Source organism: Bos taurus, chromosome 13 (genome assembly GCF_002263795.3).
Source record: "Bos taurus isolate L1 Dominette 01449 registration number 42190680 breed Hereford chromosome 13, ARS-UCD2.0, whole genome shotgun sequence".
Taxonomy (NCBI): domain Eukaryota; kingdom Metazoa; phylum Chordata; class Mammalia; order Artiodactyla; family Bovidae; genus Bos; species Bos taurus.
In genome coordinates this window covers 41,043,899-41,060,179 of record NC_037340.1, presented here as the reverse complement: position 1 = coordinate 41,060,179, position 16,281 = coordinate 41,043,899, and positions in this window count along the sequence as shown.

Sequence of the window (16,281 nt, the reverse complement as noted above, 5' to 3'; positions counted from 1 at the left end):
TTTTTTTCTAGATTCTTCCACTCTCAGGAGAGGATACATTATGGGCTGCAATCCTGCATCTCCTCCAGCTATTTCACTATCTCTCAAACAACATTGTCCCAGCTTTCTGTGACATTAGCCTAAAGATGTTCCTTGAGAAAAAGAGGGGAAAAGCTAGTACATAGCGTGCCGAGAATTTTCATGGCTGCCTCTACCAAGAGTTTTGAAAAGATTCACAGACTCACGGCTCCAAAAACACTATTCTTAAATGGTTTCAGTTATGGTTAAGAAAACTGCTTTGTATTTTTTAGAAGCACAAGCCAGAAATGATAAGTCAAAGGTGGCATTTCCAGGTTAGGCTTGAAAGTTGGATATTTATTACCTTGAGTGGAAAATTTTTTCTACCTGGAGAAAGGACATATGGCCTTCAGGCAGCTCATGAAGACAGAGAGAGAGACACACACACACTAGAAAATTGGTTTAAATCAAGGGTAAAATTATCTTATAACAAAAGATTCATATTTGTGCTGGTTTAAAAAATACTTTAAACAACTTCAGGTAAGTTTTTGCAAGACTGCTAAGCTGCTAAGTCACTTTAGTCGTGTCCAACTCTGCGCGACCCCATAGACGGCAGCCCACCAGGCTCCCCTGTCCCTGGGATTCTCCAGGCAAGAACACTGGAGTGGGTTGCCATTTCCTTCTCCAATGCATGAAAGTGAAAAGTGAAAGTGAAGTCGCTCAGTCGTGTCAGACTCCTAGCTCCCAGTCTTCCTTAAAAGGAACAAAGTGCAAGCGAAGAAGTTTTTTCTTTTTCGCTGACATTTTCTTCCAACAAATGATGGGTTGCTCAGAACACACTTTGCTACCCACCTTGCAATGACACAAGAACTGGGAGGCCATCAGAGCCCCAACCAGTAAATGTTAGATAAAGTTCTTCCGTTTCCTTAGAAAAGAATTGTAACATAAGCTACTCCAAACTCTAAAAGATCCACCAATATTAATAAACTCAGGCCAATGGTCTATCTCATCATTCACCAAATTCCTATGTCCAGGGTACGAAAAATCTTGCCCTGTTCTCAGACAAAGACAACTAACCTGAACTTTGTGCTCAGTAAATCGGCTTTTAGGTAACACATTTGAATAAATCATCTGGGTCTCCGTCATCTTGTTTTAAGAAAAATATTGAATTATTGGCAAATCCTTAAGAAGCAACTCTTGGCTAGAACCCAGGAACTGACACAAGTCTACAGAGAGCAGTAAGTGACAAGGTGCCTAACTGAGACGGTGAGGAAGATTTCTTATTTAAGTCTTTCTGTTTTTTCATTCAAAACAGAGAACACCCAGAAGGACAAGAAAGATTTACGGTTTGAAGCAGTGTCGGTCAAAACCCTTTGAAAAGAACTTATTCATAAATGTTTTCTCAACAAGCTTAACCAAGTTTATTGCCCTGTGATTTTTATCTACCCTTTATAAACACATCAGTATTACTGTTTTAATTTAGTAAAGAGAAAAGATGTGTTTTTTAAAGAATTGATCTTTACTCAGAAATTCATCTATATTTCATTAGAAAAATAATCCACTTAACTGAGAAACAAATCAGTAACTATAACAATTAGATTTATCTATTGCATTTATTAGCCGAAATTTCACAACCCAAATTCAAGCCCAGAGAACTTGGAATCTCTGGATGAAAACATAAAATATCCTTACTGTTCTCAAAAAAAGCACCATTCCTTGCTCATCTTGCAAAAGTACATGCTTACTGTAGCAATTTGAAAAAAAAAAAGACATATCATAAAGGATAACTAGCATCACTCAAATTGCCATTAAATATAGCTACTGTTATTTCAATATAAATCTTTCCAAAATACAATATAAACATAAAATTCAACCAAAATATAAAATTTAACCAAAATGGGCTCAAACCTTTTCGTAACCTGTACTACATTTTCCTTCATATTTCATAAACATTTTATGTTCCTTGGTAGCATGAGTTAATTGGCTTCACAGTATTCTACTACATTGTTGTAATTCCCTACTATTCAAGATATCATTGTTTGAGATTTTTTTCCTTGCTATAAACAGAACTACGGTAAAACATAGCTACATATCCTTTAGATTACTACCATAGACTAAATTTGTTCTAAAAGAGAATGTTCGCACCTGGCACTTTTTCTAAGATTCTGATATCCATTACCAAATTGCTCTCCAGAAAGGTATGTGAGTTGACATCTCACAGCAAAGTATGAGAGAGTCCTTTTCCTTGGACTTCAATGACCCTGGGTGTTACACACATATTCCAATCTATACCAAACCAGTGGGCAGAAAGATACTTTATTGCTGTTTTACTTTGTCATTTCTATTTTTTTCTTAATTGCTCCATCATGTTCCCTACATCTTCTCTGTGGTTGATGTTCACAAAATATCAACCATGGTGGTTTTGAGTACCACCATGTAAAAAAGTGTTGCAAAGATACACCAGACGTCACAGAGTTCATTCGCTAGACCAACTACATAAATTCAGGGTATTTAATTTAATTGCCGTCTTAAATATGGAAAGAGAGTATGATAAGAACAGAAACCTATGGTGTGGTATCAGGGCTTACGGCCACACCTACAGTGAAGGAGATTGGAGGCACATTCATACAATGGATACTTTCAAGCTTTTGTTAATGATCCTTCCTCACCCATCAATGCTTCCAAGCTGAACAACCCAAACTGTGTGTTCTCTGGAACTCAGTGAATTAAGAGGCTATGAGGCAACAACAGCAAAAAAAATATTCACAGTTAAACCCCAGCACACTGTGCTTTTAAGTCCATTACTCCAGAAACACCTGGATATACATCTTGGAATCAGGGGGAGAAAGTGACTTCCACAGTCTGAGTCAGTACTGGGGCTGCTGTAACTCTGATGGAACAACCACATTTTAAAATGCAAATACCGCAACAGCGTCCATTCTTCTGAAATTTATGTCCTGAGAGGCACAAAGAGACATTGAATCTATTTAAAAAATAAGAAAACAATGCAAAGTACCTTAATTTCTTAAAATCAATAAGAAAAGACTACTTCAGCATCATTAGACCCATAAAATTGATAACATAATCTCTACACACAAGAGATTATTCTTTATTGCAATGCATGAACGTTATCTGAATTTTAAAAGTCATTTTTATTCAGGTGATTGATCGCACTAGAGACAACTAGCTATGTGTACAGTAAAACAACAAATGCTAACTATATGTCTGCTTTGTTGTTCAGTCACTAAGTCGTGTCTGACTCTTTGTGACCTCATGGATTGCAGCATGCCAGGCTCCTCTGTCCTCTACTATCTCCCAGAGTTTGCTCAAATTCATGTCCATTGAATCGGTGGTGCTATATGTCTGCTACTTTACATCATTACAGGAAAATCCTTGCAATAACCCTAAGGGAAAAGTACTCTTCTGATTATTATTCCCACTTACAGGTTTAAAAACAAGCAAACAAAACTGAGGGTTGGAAAGGGAAATTAAGAAGTAATCCAGAACCTGAAAATACCTTCCGCTGCTCCCTTAGTCCTCAGTTATCGGGGCAGTGGTATCAACAGAGAAAAAACACAGTGTCCAGTGCCCTTATATCTTTACAGATCGTGAAAAACAGGGAAGCTGCAAAGAGCTTGCTATCTGAAAAATAAAGCCATTTGCAAATAATGGAATATGGATACCAACCTAAGGACCATACTTCCTCTTCATCTCTTGAGTTTGACTCTAAAATATCACCAAAGAGATGTACAAATCCTGCAGACTCCGTACCCCTAAATCTCTGAAGTCAGCAAGACAGGAAAAAGGTTGAGGTGACCGGGATTATCCATCTCGCTTCCTCCCTGCTAAATCAGTCATTGAGCTGTTACAAGTGGATGGAAAAAACCTTGTAATCCTCAGGTGTGCCATTTAACTCGTAAATTATAAGATTTCTAGGACATTTTATATTACAGTTGACACTGCTCCATGGTATGTTCGAGGATATTTTCCAAGAGAAGCCACTCTATGAAAACATTAAAATGGCCTTTTCACACTCTTCATACTACAGAAAAAGAAACAGATCCAGTTACTTAGTTATGCAGCTAATTCCTACCCAAGTTTCAGTCAATTAAGAATCCTCTACAGCCTTCCACAAAACCACCATCATTTCCGTATGGACCCAGAGTCCAGTAACTGCTAGTGGTCAGTTATTTCCATTTGGGCTGTCCGACCCACATACCTTATCGGCCTCTCAGACTGGTGTTCGATTGTATCAAGCTGAACAGAAAAAGGAAAGAGAAAGTATGGTTTGAGTTTTTTAAGTTTATTTATTAACTGACCTAGAAATGATGGTTTTTCTTTTAATGGAACAAAGACATTTGGAAAAAAAATTTTTAATGAAGTAGGACTTTCGAGTCCTACTACACAATGCCCAAAGATGATCCTTTAACATATTGTGAGGATAAAATGTAGGCTCTCATATTTCAGGGTACAGTCAAAATCCTCTGAATTATTAGGCTGTCAGTTGTCTCTTCTGGAAATTCTCCTGGAATATTTAGGTAATAACATACCAGCAGCTCCTGTTTAATTGCTGCTAGAGATTGTTTTGTAAATAAGAGAGAAGGTCTCTTTCCAACTAAATTACTTGTCCTCCTAAAATTAAGGATTATATTGCCTCACACAGTTTACAGTAGCCAGGGCATGGAAGCTACCTATATGCTCATGGACAGAGAAATGGATAAAGAAGATATGGTACATATATGCAATGGAATATTGCTCAGCCATGAAAAAAGAATGGAATCGAGTCATTTGTAGTGATGTGGATGGACTTAGAGTCTGCCATACTTAGTGAAGTAAGTCACAAAGAGAAAAATGTGTGTGCTCAGTTGCTTCAGTCATGTCCGACCCTTTGCAACCCCATGGACTGTAGCCCGCCAGGCTCCTCTGTCCATGGGATTCTCCAGGCAAGAATACTGGAGTGGGTTGCCATGCCCTCCCCCAGGGGATGTTCCTGACCCAGAGATCAAACCTGAGTCTCCAGCATCTCACACAGATACTTTACCACTGAACCACCAGGGAAACCCAAAGAGAAAAATAAATATTGTGTATTAATGCATATATGTGGAATCTAGAAAAATGGTACAGATGAGTCTATTAGCAGGGCAGGAATAGAGACACAGACATAGAGAATGGACATATGGACATGGGGAGGGAAGGATGAATTGGAGAGTAGCACTGATATGCTTCAGGTTCAGAAATGGCTGATAAAGGGAGCAAGCAGAGAACAATGCTGGGGAAGTGGCAGTGGGAACACAGCAGAAGCAGCCATGTAAGGGGCTCTCCTTCTCCCGCTTCCCCATCAGGCACAGCAGACACAAGGGTGTCAACTCAGGAATGAGAGTGAGCACAGACACTGGACCACAGAGGCAGGGTTGAAAACTGTCCAAACACAGAAGACCAGGGGATAACCAACATATGAAAACCAAGCAATATAATATACCTCATTAATATAATGGAAAAAGTATATAGATCAGATCAGTCACTCAGTCGAGTCCGACTCTTTGCCACCCCATGAACCGCAGCACACCAGGCCTCCCTGTCCATCACCAACTCCCGGAGTTCATTCAGACTCACGTCCATCGAGTCAGTGATGCCATCCAGCCATCTCATCCTCTGTCGTCCCCTTCTCCTCCTGCCCCCAATCCCTCCCAGCATCAGAGTCTTTTCCAATGAGTCAACTCTTCGAATGAGGTGGCCAAAGTGCTGGAGTTTCAGCTTTAGCATCATTCCTCCCAAAGAGATCCCAGGGCTGATCTCCTTCAGAATGGACTGGTTGGATCTCCTTGCAGTCCAAGGGACTCTCAAGAGTCTTCTCCAACACCACAGTTCAAAAGCATCAATTCTTTGGCACTCAGCCTTCTTCACAGTCCAACTCTCACATCCATACATGACCACAGGAAAAACCATAGCCTTGACTAGACGAACCTTTGTTGGCAAAGTAATGTCTCTGCTTTTAAATATGCTATCTAGGTTGGTGATAACTTTCCTTCCAAGGAGTAAGCGTCTTTTAATTTCATGGCTGCAGCCACCATCTGTAGTGATTTTGGAGCCCAGAAAAATAAAATCTGACACTGTTTCCACTGTTTCCCCATCTATTTCCCATGAAGTGATGGGACCGGATGCCATGATCTTCGTTTTCTGAATGTTGAGCTTTAAGCCAACTTTTTCACTCTCCACTTTCACTTTCATCAAGAGGCTTTTGAGTTCCTCTTCACTTTCTGCCATAAGGGTGGTGTCATCTGCATATCTGAGGTTATTGATATTTCTCCCAGCAATCTTGATTCCAGCTTGTGTTTCTTCCAGTCAGTCCAGCGTTTCTCATGATGTACTCTGCATAGAAGTTAAATCAGCAGGGTGACAATATACAGCCTTGACGAACTCCTTTTCCTATTTAGAACCAGTCTGTTGTTCCATGTCCAGTTCTAACTGTTGCTTCCTGACCTGCATACAAATTTTTCAAGAGGCAGATCAGGTGGTCTGGTATTCCCAACTCTTTCAGAATTTTCCACAGTTTATTGTGATCCACACAGTCAAAGGCTTTGGCATAGTCAGTAAAGCAGAAATAGATATTTTTCTGGAACTCTCTTGCTTTTTCCATGATCCAGCGGATGTTGGCAATTTGATCTCTGGTAAGCATGATACTAATGCAGAAAAAGCTTTTAACAAAATTCAAGATGCTTTTGTGATAAAAAGAATCAATAAACTATAAACAGAAGGAAACTCCTTCAACATGATAAAAGCTGTATATGAAAAGCCCACAGGTAACACTATATATGTGTTAGCCACTCAGTCATGTCTGATTCTTGGTGACCCCATGGACTGTAGCCCACCAGGCTCCTCTGTCCATGGAATTCTCCAGGCAAGAATACTGGAATGGGTAGCCTTTCCCTTCTCCAAGGGATTTTCCCAATCCAGGGATCAAACCCAAGTCTCCTGCATTGGAGGCAGATTGTTTACCATCTGAGCCACCAGGGAAGCCCTGGTAACGCTAAACTCAATGCTAAAAGACCAAAAGCATTTCCCACTAAATCAGAAATAATACAAGACACCTACTTTCACCACTTTTACTCAAATAGTATTCAAAGTTCTAGCCAGAAAAATAGATAAGAAGAAGAAATTAACAGAATTCAGATTAGAAAAGAAGTAACATTATTTCTGCTTGCAGATGTCATGATACTATATGTAGAAAATTCTAAAGATAAGACACACAAGCACGACTGTTATAAGAAATAAATGAATTCAACAGAGCAGCAGTAAACAAAGTCAACATGGAAATTCAGCTATATTTCCAGCAATGAACCATCCTAAAATGAAGTAGAAAAAATTTCTATTTACAGGTCAATTATTTCGCATGGTGCATATTCCTTCTTCGATACTACACAGTGACTGTTGACTTTGTTGTTGTCTGTCTGTCTTGGTTAGGCTTTCCTTGAAAGCAAACCTCAGACAAACAGGTACAGGCCAGTTACCTAGGAAGTGATTCCAGGAATCAGGAATGAGGAAGGAAGGAGAGTGAAGGCAAGAAGGAAAGAAGAAGGCAAGAAGGAAATACCGGCTGATGAGCACCATCAAGGTTGCTGTGCGGATGCCAGTTTGATGAAGACGAGATTCCTAAAGTCGAGCACAGAGTGACCTTGCAAGTGTGCCTTGCAAGAAGATAGGTGGTGGGCTTCCTCTCCAGCTTGCATCCCCCACTGGGTCAGGCCACTGGAGCCAGCAACACCTTTCTCTTTTGACCAATTCCCCTCGGAGAAGGGTAGGGAAAAGTCTGCACTCCTTACAGGGGGACTTCCTGAGGCAAGACTATCTACCGAGTGATGGCTTGCCATCAAGGGGAGTAATGGGTAGGGCGGGGCATTTACTAAACTGCTCAGGATCTCAAGTCCTACATTTGAAGGTAACATTGTCTTCTCTTTCTTGGGATGGAGCCCAAATGCCTAGAACCATATCCAGCACATTGCAACCACTTCATAAATATTTGTGAATGCCTAACGGATTCCAGGCGGAGAAGGCAATGGCACCCCACTCCGGTACTCTTGCCTGGAAAATCCCATGGACGCAGGAGCCTGGTAGGCTGCAGTCCATGGGGTCGCTAAGAGTAGGACATGACTGAACGACTTCACTTTCACTCTTCACTTTCATGCATTGGAGAAGGAAATGGCAACCCACTCCAGTGTTCTTGCCTGGAGAATCCCAGGGACAGGGGAGCCTGGTGGGCTGCCGTCTATGGGGTCGCACAGAGTCGGACACGACTGAAGCGACTTAGCAGCAGTAGCAGCAGCAATGGGCTCCAGGACTGTTGTAACTCACGTGATTAGAAAACCAACATTAGTATCAAAATATTGAAGGTCAGCCAAGATACCAGGTCACCAGAGCCAGGTGCCTTAGAGTAGCGTTAAGTGTTAGTCACTTCAGTCATGTCCAACTCTTTGAGACCCCATGAACTGTAGCCCCCCCTGGGTCCTCTGTCCATGGATTCTCCAGGCAAGAATACTGGAGTGGGTTGCCATTCCCTTCTCCAGGGGATTTTCCCAACCCAGGGATTGAACCTAGGTCTCCAGCATTGCAGGCAGATTCTTTACCATCTGAGCCACCAGGGAAGAGTAGCATAAAGCAAGAACCTAAAAAGGACCAATTACCAGGGGACCGATGGCTTGGAGATTGAAAACCTGTGGAGCTGAACTTATTCTGACTCCTGCTTTCATCCAAGCTGTGGGACTGCCTAGATGCCATCCTTGTCAGGGGCAGCAAGAAGGAGGATCTGTCAGCTACAGACTGGAAGAAAAAATAAAGAACATCCTGTTGGTAGCTGTTAGTTCATCTATGGATCAATTACCTTTTCAACTATTCTGACTGAAGCCTTTAGCTAACAATTTTTTAAAACTGCCTTTGAACCTTTCTTTTTTTCCAGACAATGCGGCTTCCATAAAGACACAATTGGTTGCAAGAAATAAATGTCACACATTGAAGCAGCCTTGTCTTTGATCATTGCTATTTTAATCTTCAACTCAATGGTATTAACATATGCGTTTATTATTGTGCTATTTCGATTATCTCCTTGTACCACTTTAAATTTTATTTTCGCTCAAACGCAAGAATATTCTTTCCATTGTTTCCAATGTTAGGAAAGAAAGAAACCCCTTAAGCTTACTTATAGCCAATACATTAAAAGGGGACCTGATTCGTTTTCGAAGGAGAGGTTTTTGTAGTAGGGAAATGTGACCATCTCTGTTGGCAAATGTTTTCACTGAATTATAGACATCTTCAAAGAAAGAGAAATTCCCCCAAACTATTTAAAATCGTCATAACGGACCTCCCACAAATGATAACTTCTTTAAAGTAGAAATTCCCTTAAAGATGTACAAATCTTCAAAAAAGAATACCCCTCAAATGATTAGAACCTTACCAAACTCCATCTGGATTTGAGTTGCAATAATAGGGGTCAGAACCTTGTCCATACCTAGTAAAAAAAAATACTGTAAGAAAGCACATTTTTTAGTATTTCCAGATGTAGACGGAACATTTTTCGTTTTGAAATACAATGAGAAAACTTTTTCATGCTATTTTGGAAACGATATATAGGCCGAAGCAGGCAGAGAAAGTTATTTGAAATTGGTCAGGCCAAAGACACTTTAAAGCAGGTTGAGTTTGAATTCAGAGCTAGAAACCAGTGGTCTGTCCTCCACTCTTGGTCCCCATCATTTTTCAGGCCACTGTCATTGGTCAGAATAGTGATATTAGATGAACGTTGTTTTTGAAGTTGGGTTCAACTCTAACATGAAGAGTAAAAAGTAACTGAGAGACAATGAAATAGAAAAGCGACAGTTGACTATAAACGAAAGCAGGAAAAGTATTAAAAAGCCATTGTCTGCACCTAGACAGACATGCAGACCCACAAGTACACCCGCACATACCTCTGTTCTCGTTTGGCAAATTGGTCATCTGTGTTTGTTCAGCGATGCATCATTTACAAAAATATTAACGGAAAACAGCCGCTCCATCTTGCTGCCTGTTGGCACATAGGATTCTGTGTCTCCAGTGAACTCTGTTGATCATCTGTCAGAAAGTATATGGAGGTCTCACCCTGCCCCCAACCCCAGTGAACACCCACCCACTCCTGGCAGACGCTGCCCCACGAGCCTCAAAGACTCGTCCTACAGAGCTGTTTTACCTAGTACTTTTTCTCTCCAAAACACCCCTCAGACAAAGTCCGTTGGAAACCAGCAAGAGAAAAATGTGCTTGCATACAAATATTTGCATGTCTACACAAATAATAGTTTTTGAATTTTTATCTTATATCATGCTTTTGTGTGGTGTTAGTGGGTTTTGTTATAGGAATTGGGGGTTGTCAGGTTTTGATTTTGTTTTCCTATTGCTATCAGTGTGGTTTGGTTTTTGTTAGCCAACATTCCTACATCTGCTTTCCTCAAGATTGTCCTTTTCTGGGCCTCTGTCAAGGCATTGCCTTGCTAAGAACTTGCTTGCAAAATCAGTGGCCAGCCACAACCTGCCAGGGCTTAAAACACCGCTCAACCCATGCCCAGAATCTGGAACACACTCTGAAATGTCCCAAGGCAGGACCCTTACAGATGCAAATGAACAAAACAGGAGCTGAGTTCCTCAGCCTTTCTCCCTGGAGCAAAGTTTAAGAACTAGAGACCAACTCTCATAGGGGCAATTTCTCTGGACCTTGCTTTTTTTTTTCTTTTATTTTTCTTTTTTTAAAGTAATATTTAAGCACCCTCTCCCTCTCCCACAGAGTCCAAAAGACTGTTCTATATACATCAGTGTCTCTTTTGCTGTCTCGTATACAGGGTTATTGTTACCATCTTTCTAAATTCCATATATATGCATTAGTATACTGTATTGGTGTTTTTCTTTCTGGCTTACTTCACTCTGTATAATAGGCTCCAGTTTCATCCACCTCATTAGAACTGATTCAAATGTATTCTTTTTAGTGGCTGAGTAATACTCCATTGTGTATATGTACCACAGCTTTCTTATCCATTCATCTGCTGATGGACATCTAGGTTGCTTCCATGTCCTGGCTATTATAAACAGTGCTGCGATGAACATTGGGGTGCACGTGTCTCTTTCCCTTCTGGTTTCCTCAGTGTGTATGCCCAGCAGTGGGATTGCTGGATCATAAGGCAGTTCTATTTCCAGTTTTTTAAGGAATCTCCACACTGTTCTCCATAGTGGCTGTACTAGTTTGCATTCCCACCAACAGTGTAAGAGGGTTCCCTTTTCTCCACACCCTCTCCAGCATTTATTGCTTGTAGACTTTTGGATCGCAGCCATTCTGACTGGCGTGAACTGGTACCTCATAGTGGTTTTGATTTGCATTTCTCTGATAATGATTGATGTTGAGCATCTTTTCATGTGTTTGTTAGCCATCTGTATGTCTTCTTTGGAGAATTGTCTATTTAGTTCTTTGGCCCATTTTTTGATTGGGTCATTTATTTTTCTGGAGTTGAGCTGTAGGAGTTGCTTGTGTATTTTTGAGATTAGTTGTTTGTCAGTTGCTTCATTTGCTATTATTTTCTCCCATTCTGAAGGCTGCCTTTTCACCTTGCTTATAGTTTCTTTTGTTGTGCAGAAGGGACCTTGCTTTTTTTAAAAAAAAAAAAAAAAAATTTTTTTTCTCTGGCTCTTGCCTTTTTAAAAAAAATTTTTTTGACTACACCCCATAGCACATGGCAACTTACTACCCTGATGAGGGACTGAACCTGCTTCCTCTGCATTGGAAGGTGGAGTCTTAACCACCGGACTACTAGGAAAATCCCCGGCACTTATCTTTTTCCTTCATGAGCCCTGTCTACTTAAGGGCTATTTGTTGGGTACACACATCAGCCTAAGGCAGGCAGCAGGCACTTCCAGGGGGGTGGGAACAGCTGGGTTCTGAAGCCTGAGTGGGCCAGGTCCAGCCCAGAGGAGTGGCTGCACCATGGAGGTGGAGCACCTTGAAGGCATCCCAAATGATTCCCCATCCCAGAGCAGAAATCCTCTACTCCTAAAAGGAGGATAACAATACTGACAAGTCAATGGTTGTTTGGGGGTCAAATAAATCAATGAAGGGGCTAAGTTTAGGAATGTGCAGGACCTGTAGGAAATGATCAGCATGACTGTTCCTTTGACCCCAGCTCTCGGCCTTCAAGTTCTCCCCTGGACATCTTGTCCCTTCTGTTCAACTCTAATTACTATGCTTCACAGACTTTTCCCATCACTCCCAAGAAGGGGCACGGTTTTCTCTTTTCCATGGCATGGAGAAGTGAGTTTGAATTTCATTTTTTGGTGTTCCATTCATCTTAGACCTGGCATCCTTCTCATTGCAGAATTCTTGGTGCAGTGCTTTGAGCAAAGCTAAGTCCACAGGCTTGGGGACTAAGCCAGTGGTGGTGGCTCCTGTGAGCTCAAGAGGGCCAATTGCTAGCAGTCAAGATTTTTGAGGGCTGGCACTAAACCACTGGTAGCGTGAAATGGGCCATGTGCTGCGAGAGGAGTACTTATACCATGGAAATTGCAAATGCTGCAAATCAGGACATTTTGCTGCGGTGTTATGTTGTTGTTGGGGGATTTCTGAGAGACAGTTTACCTGCACTGCACCCTGCACCTCCTCTGCCTCATTTTTCATCTGGCAACATTCTCCTTTAGCCAGCTCTCAGCCTTGCCACCACCCAGCTCCTAAGTTTTGGAAGGTATCCTGACATTGAGTTTCCAGATCCAGCTGTGTTGCCTGGGAAATCTGAGCTGGGGCATTTTCAAGCATATGGTAGATACCACCGTCCTCCTCGAGTGGAGACTGACCCCTGCAAGCAGAACCAGGAAGGCTGAGGGAGGAAACGAAGGTTGGGAAAAGAGGGACGAGAAGGAGTGTGTGCTTCACAGTGGAAGGAAGAGAGGTCAGGAGAGGACCTTGGCAGGAGGTGTTCAAAAGAAACCTCCAAGTGGTCCTGGGAACAGAGCCCATGTCCAGACCTGCACCCAGGGCTTGAGGCAAGAAGATTCACAAGGCTCCAAGAATGGAACTGTTTTCTTTCTTATGTTTTTCTTTTTCTTTTTGGCCGTGCTGTGCAGCGTGTGGAATCTTGGTTCTCCTATCTGGGATGGAACCCATGCCCCATGCATTAAGACTGGAGAGTCTTAACCACTAGACCAGGGAAGTCCTGGGAGCTGTTTTCTTTGTCAGACCTTTCCCCCATGGTGTGCCCTGTTTCCTGGGTTTCCTTCTTTGAACAGCCCCTGTTGTCAAGGAACCCATCAAGGAAACTGGAAGAGAGCTGAGAGGTACAAAGGAACACACCTATGCTGCTCTCTCCTTTCAGTGAATCTTTGGACAAATGACTCAGACCCACCCCTCCTCAACAACCCAGAGCCCGGAGATGCCATTACTTCTGGCCACCTCTTTCCCTCTTTCTTACAAGAAACTCCAAGGTGTTGATCAAGATGACTAGCCATGTGGTGCTGTGATGGTTTAGGCTCTTCAAGCATCAACTCAAAGTCTTATTAACTCAATTTCATTGTCTACAATGAAAACTTGTCTACCATCCACTGCACTGTTTTTCTCCAGTTTTGATCAGTTATTTGCACAGTTCAAAAATGTAAATTTTGCCCCCCTCTTTAAAGTAGCTGCTGAAGAAAACTTTTAAATCCCTGTTTTGAACAGGAAGACAGCCAACTCATCAATAAAAAATGGTCCCCAGTTTTCATGTGGGAGATAATGATAAAAATGGGTTCTTAAAAGGGAATCAGCAAGTGTTCAAGTTCACTGTGGTTGTTTCATTTTTATCCAGATATTTTCATTCTTTAACTGAATTAGCAGGCCATCAAGTTCAGCTTCTCTTTCTTTCTCCAACTCAGCTATAAATGATAAGCTTCATCAAAGAAGGGCAGAGATTTTCCCAATGTACTTGTGGCAGGTGATGAAACACGTTCGTCGTTTGTTTCAGCATAAGATTACCTGTCCATTGCCACCTGCCAACTGCCACCCAGCAACCCCCAGATGGACCAACCCAATCCCATCTCCCCCAAGACACTGTCGTGTTTTTCCTGACAGAGCCTCCCTCTGCAGCAGCCCTGGCTCTTGTTCAGATGTGCAATTTTCAGAAACCATATATATAAGCAGGTATCTCTTTGGCAGTGGAGGTCTATGCAGCTTTGTAGTTTCCTCAGTATATTTTTGTACCCTCTGTCATGAGGACCAGAGGAGAAACAGCATCTCTGCCCTAATCAGTCTCACAAAAATACTTGGCACACTTTTGCTGGCTGTGTAGACTTGACCCACCAAGGGCTGTCATTTAGAAAGAAACGACTGACTTCTTGGTGGGTTTCTTCAGACTGTTTGTTGTGTGAGAGGTCCAGATTTCTCCTCTCCATTCACAGACTCTCCCATGAGTCCAAGAGTCCCTCCAGCTGTCCTTCTCCTGGGAGGGTGGCTCTAATCCTGTCTGGACTCCTTTGGTTTAAATGTGCCATTGGATTTAAGCATGTCTCTCCCCTTTTCTCACATCCACCCAAATAAACAAGGAATGATCAGATGTTTCCTTGGTTCTAGACCTGTGCTCCAAAAGGCAGGAGACCAAAAAGTTCTTCTCACATTTGACTTTTACAACATGAGTGGTTTTCTCCAAAGCAATCTGGTTCTCAAACATAGTGGAGAATCTTCCAAGGAATTCAGACAAAATTAGCCTTCAGTTTGCTTACCCTCTGCTACAAAATATTCCACTGTGTGGAACTCCTTTTGAAGGGAAAAACTCAAACCTTGACTAATTTTGAGATACACATTACTTAGCAAATCAGTGATAGGGGAAAGTGTATATTGGGGATCTTTGGTTGCAAATAACAAAGGCAATCATGTCTAAGTCTAAGCAGAGAGCAGGAATTTTGGGGAGAGAGACCATATATCTTGCAGCCTGGATGGAAGACTGGAGAACTAAATGGAAATAATACAAAACCCAGGATAAGCTATAGGAAAACCTTAGGCACTGAGACATCAGGAATTAATTGATTCCTTCATCCAAATGACTTTGAAATGAGTAAATTCCATCATTTTTTCCCCCTGGGTGCATCTGTGTTAGAGTCAATGTGACTTAAGTAAGAGTCTGGCTCAAGTCAGGTTCTTGGGTGGCTTGGCAATTTGTTCTAAGGTGGTGAGATGGAAGAGCTAGAGGAAGGGACTTTGGGGGCCCCACCTGCTTCCCTGATAGAGAAGGAGGTGGCCTGTATTTTCCCTCATTCCAAAATGACATACCATGGAGGAAGGGTAACTCCCCAAAAGGAATAAACTTGGGGCGTTGTTTGGAAGGGTAAATATGGTGGACAGTCAAAACCAACAATGACGTACGTCCTCCAAAACCGGACACTAGGCCTCCCAGATGCCCCAGCACATAGGCCACATCCAGGGTTAGCCCTACTTTCTGAAGCATTAGCCCCCAGTTTTTGGAGTCTTAGGAGATAAGAGGTCCTGCTCTCCCTGACTCACACTGTCCATAGAAGCTTCTTTTGTAGCCACAAGATCACAAGCACTGTGTCAACTACAAATCAGCACTTGCCACGGGCACTCGCCATCTACCTCTACAAGGATTAAATCATGTGCTGCTGTAACTGTTGACCGTCAACACCCCTGAAGGGAGTTCAGGGTGGAGAGCAGCAATGAGGCCCTCTGTGCTCTGGAAAAACTGGCAGGATAGATCTTCAGATAGCTAGGTATTTTCAGGAGCCAGTTTTACGAGCCCAATTCTTACATCTCCTCATATCTAGAAAACCCTAAATTTCTTCGCGGTGACGTCTGCTCCTTGTGACTAGCAGAAACCTTCTGCTAAAATATGTGCTTGATTGCATGTATTCCCCCTTCACCAAAATCACACATATACTGAAGCACATCCCACCCCACCCCGACCTCTTTGGAGCAGTTTCTCAGAGCTATCTGAAATGCTGTCTCCTGGGCTAGAGTCTTCATTTTGCCCCAAATAAAATGTAACTCACAATTCTCATGTCGTGCATTTTTAAGTGACAACTGCACCAGCCCCTTGAATGGCATATTGGTAGGTAAGACCTGGGATTACACTTATGCATTGAATAAAAGAGGGAAGTAAACAAAATAAACAGGGAAAGCGAATCACGGTACATTAAGAGGGAAGGTGGGGGCCAGGACTAGACTGCCCTGGAAGGGAATGAGGGGAAATCTAAGGGAACTTCTTGGAGGATTCAGAATTAGTCCTCCAATTTTTAGGCAAGAAAAAGACT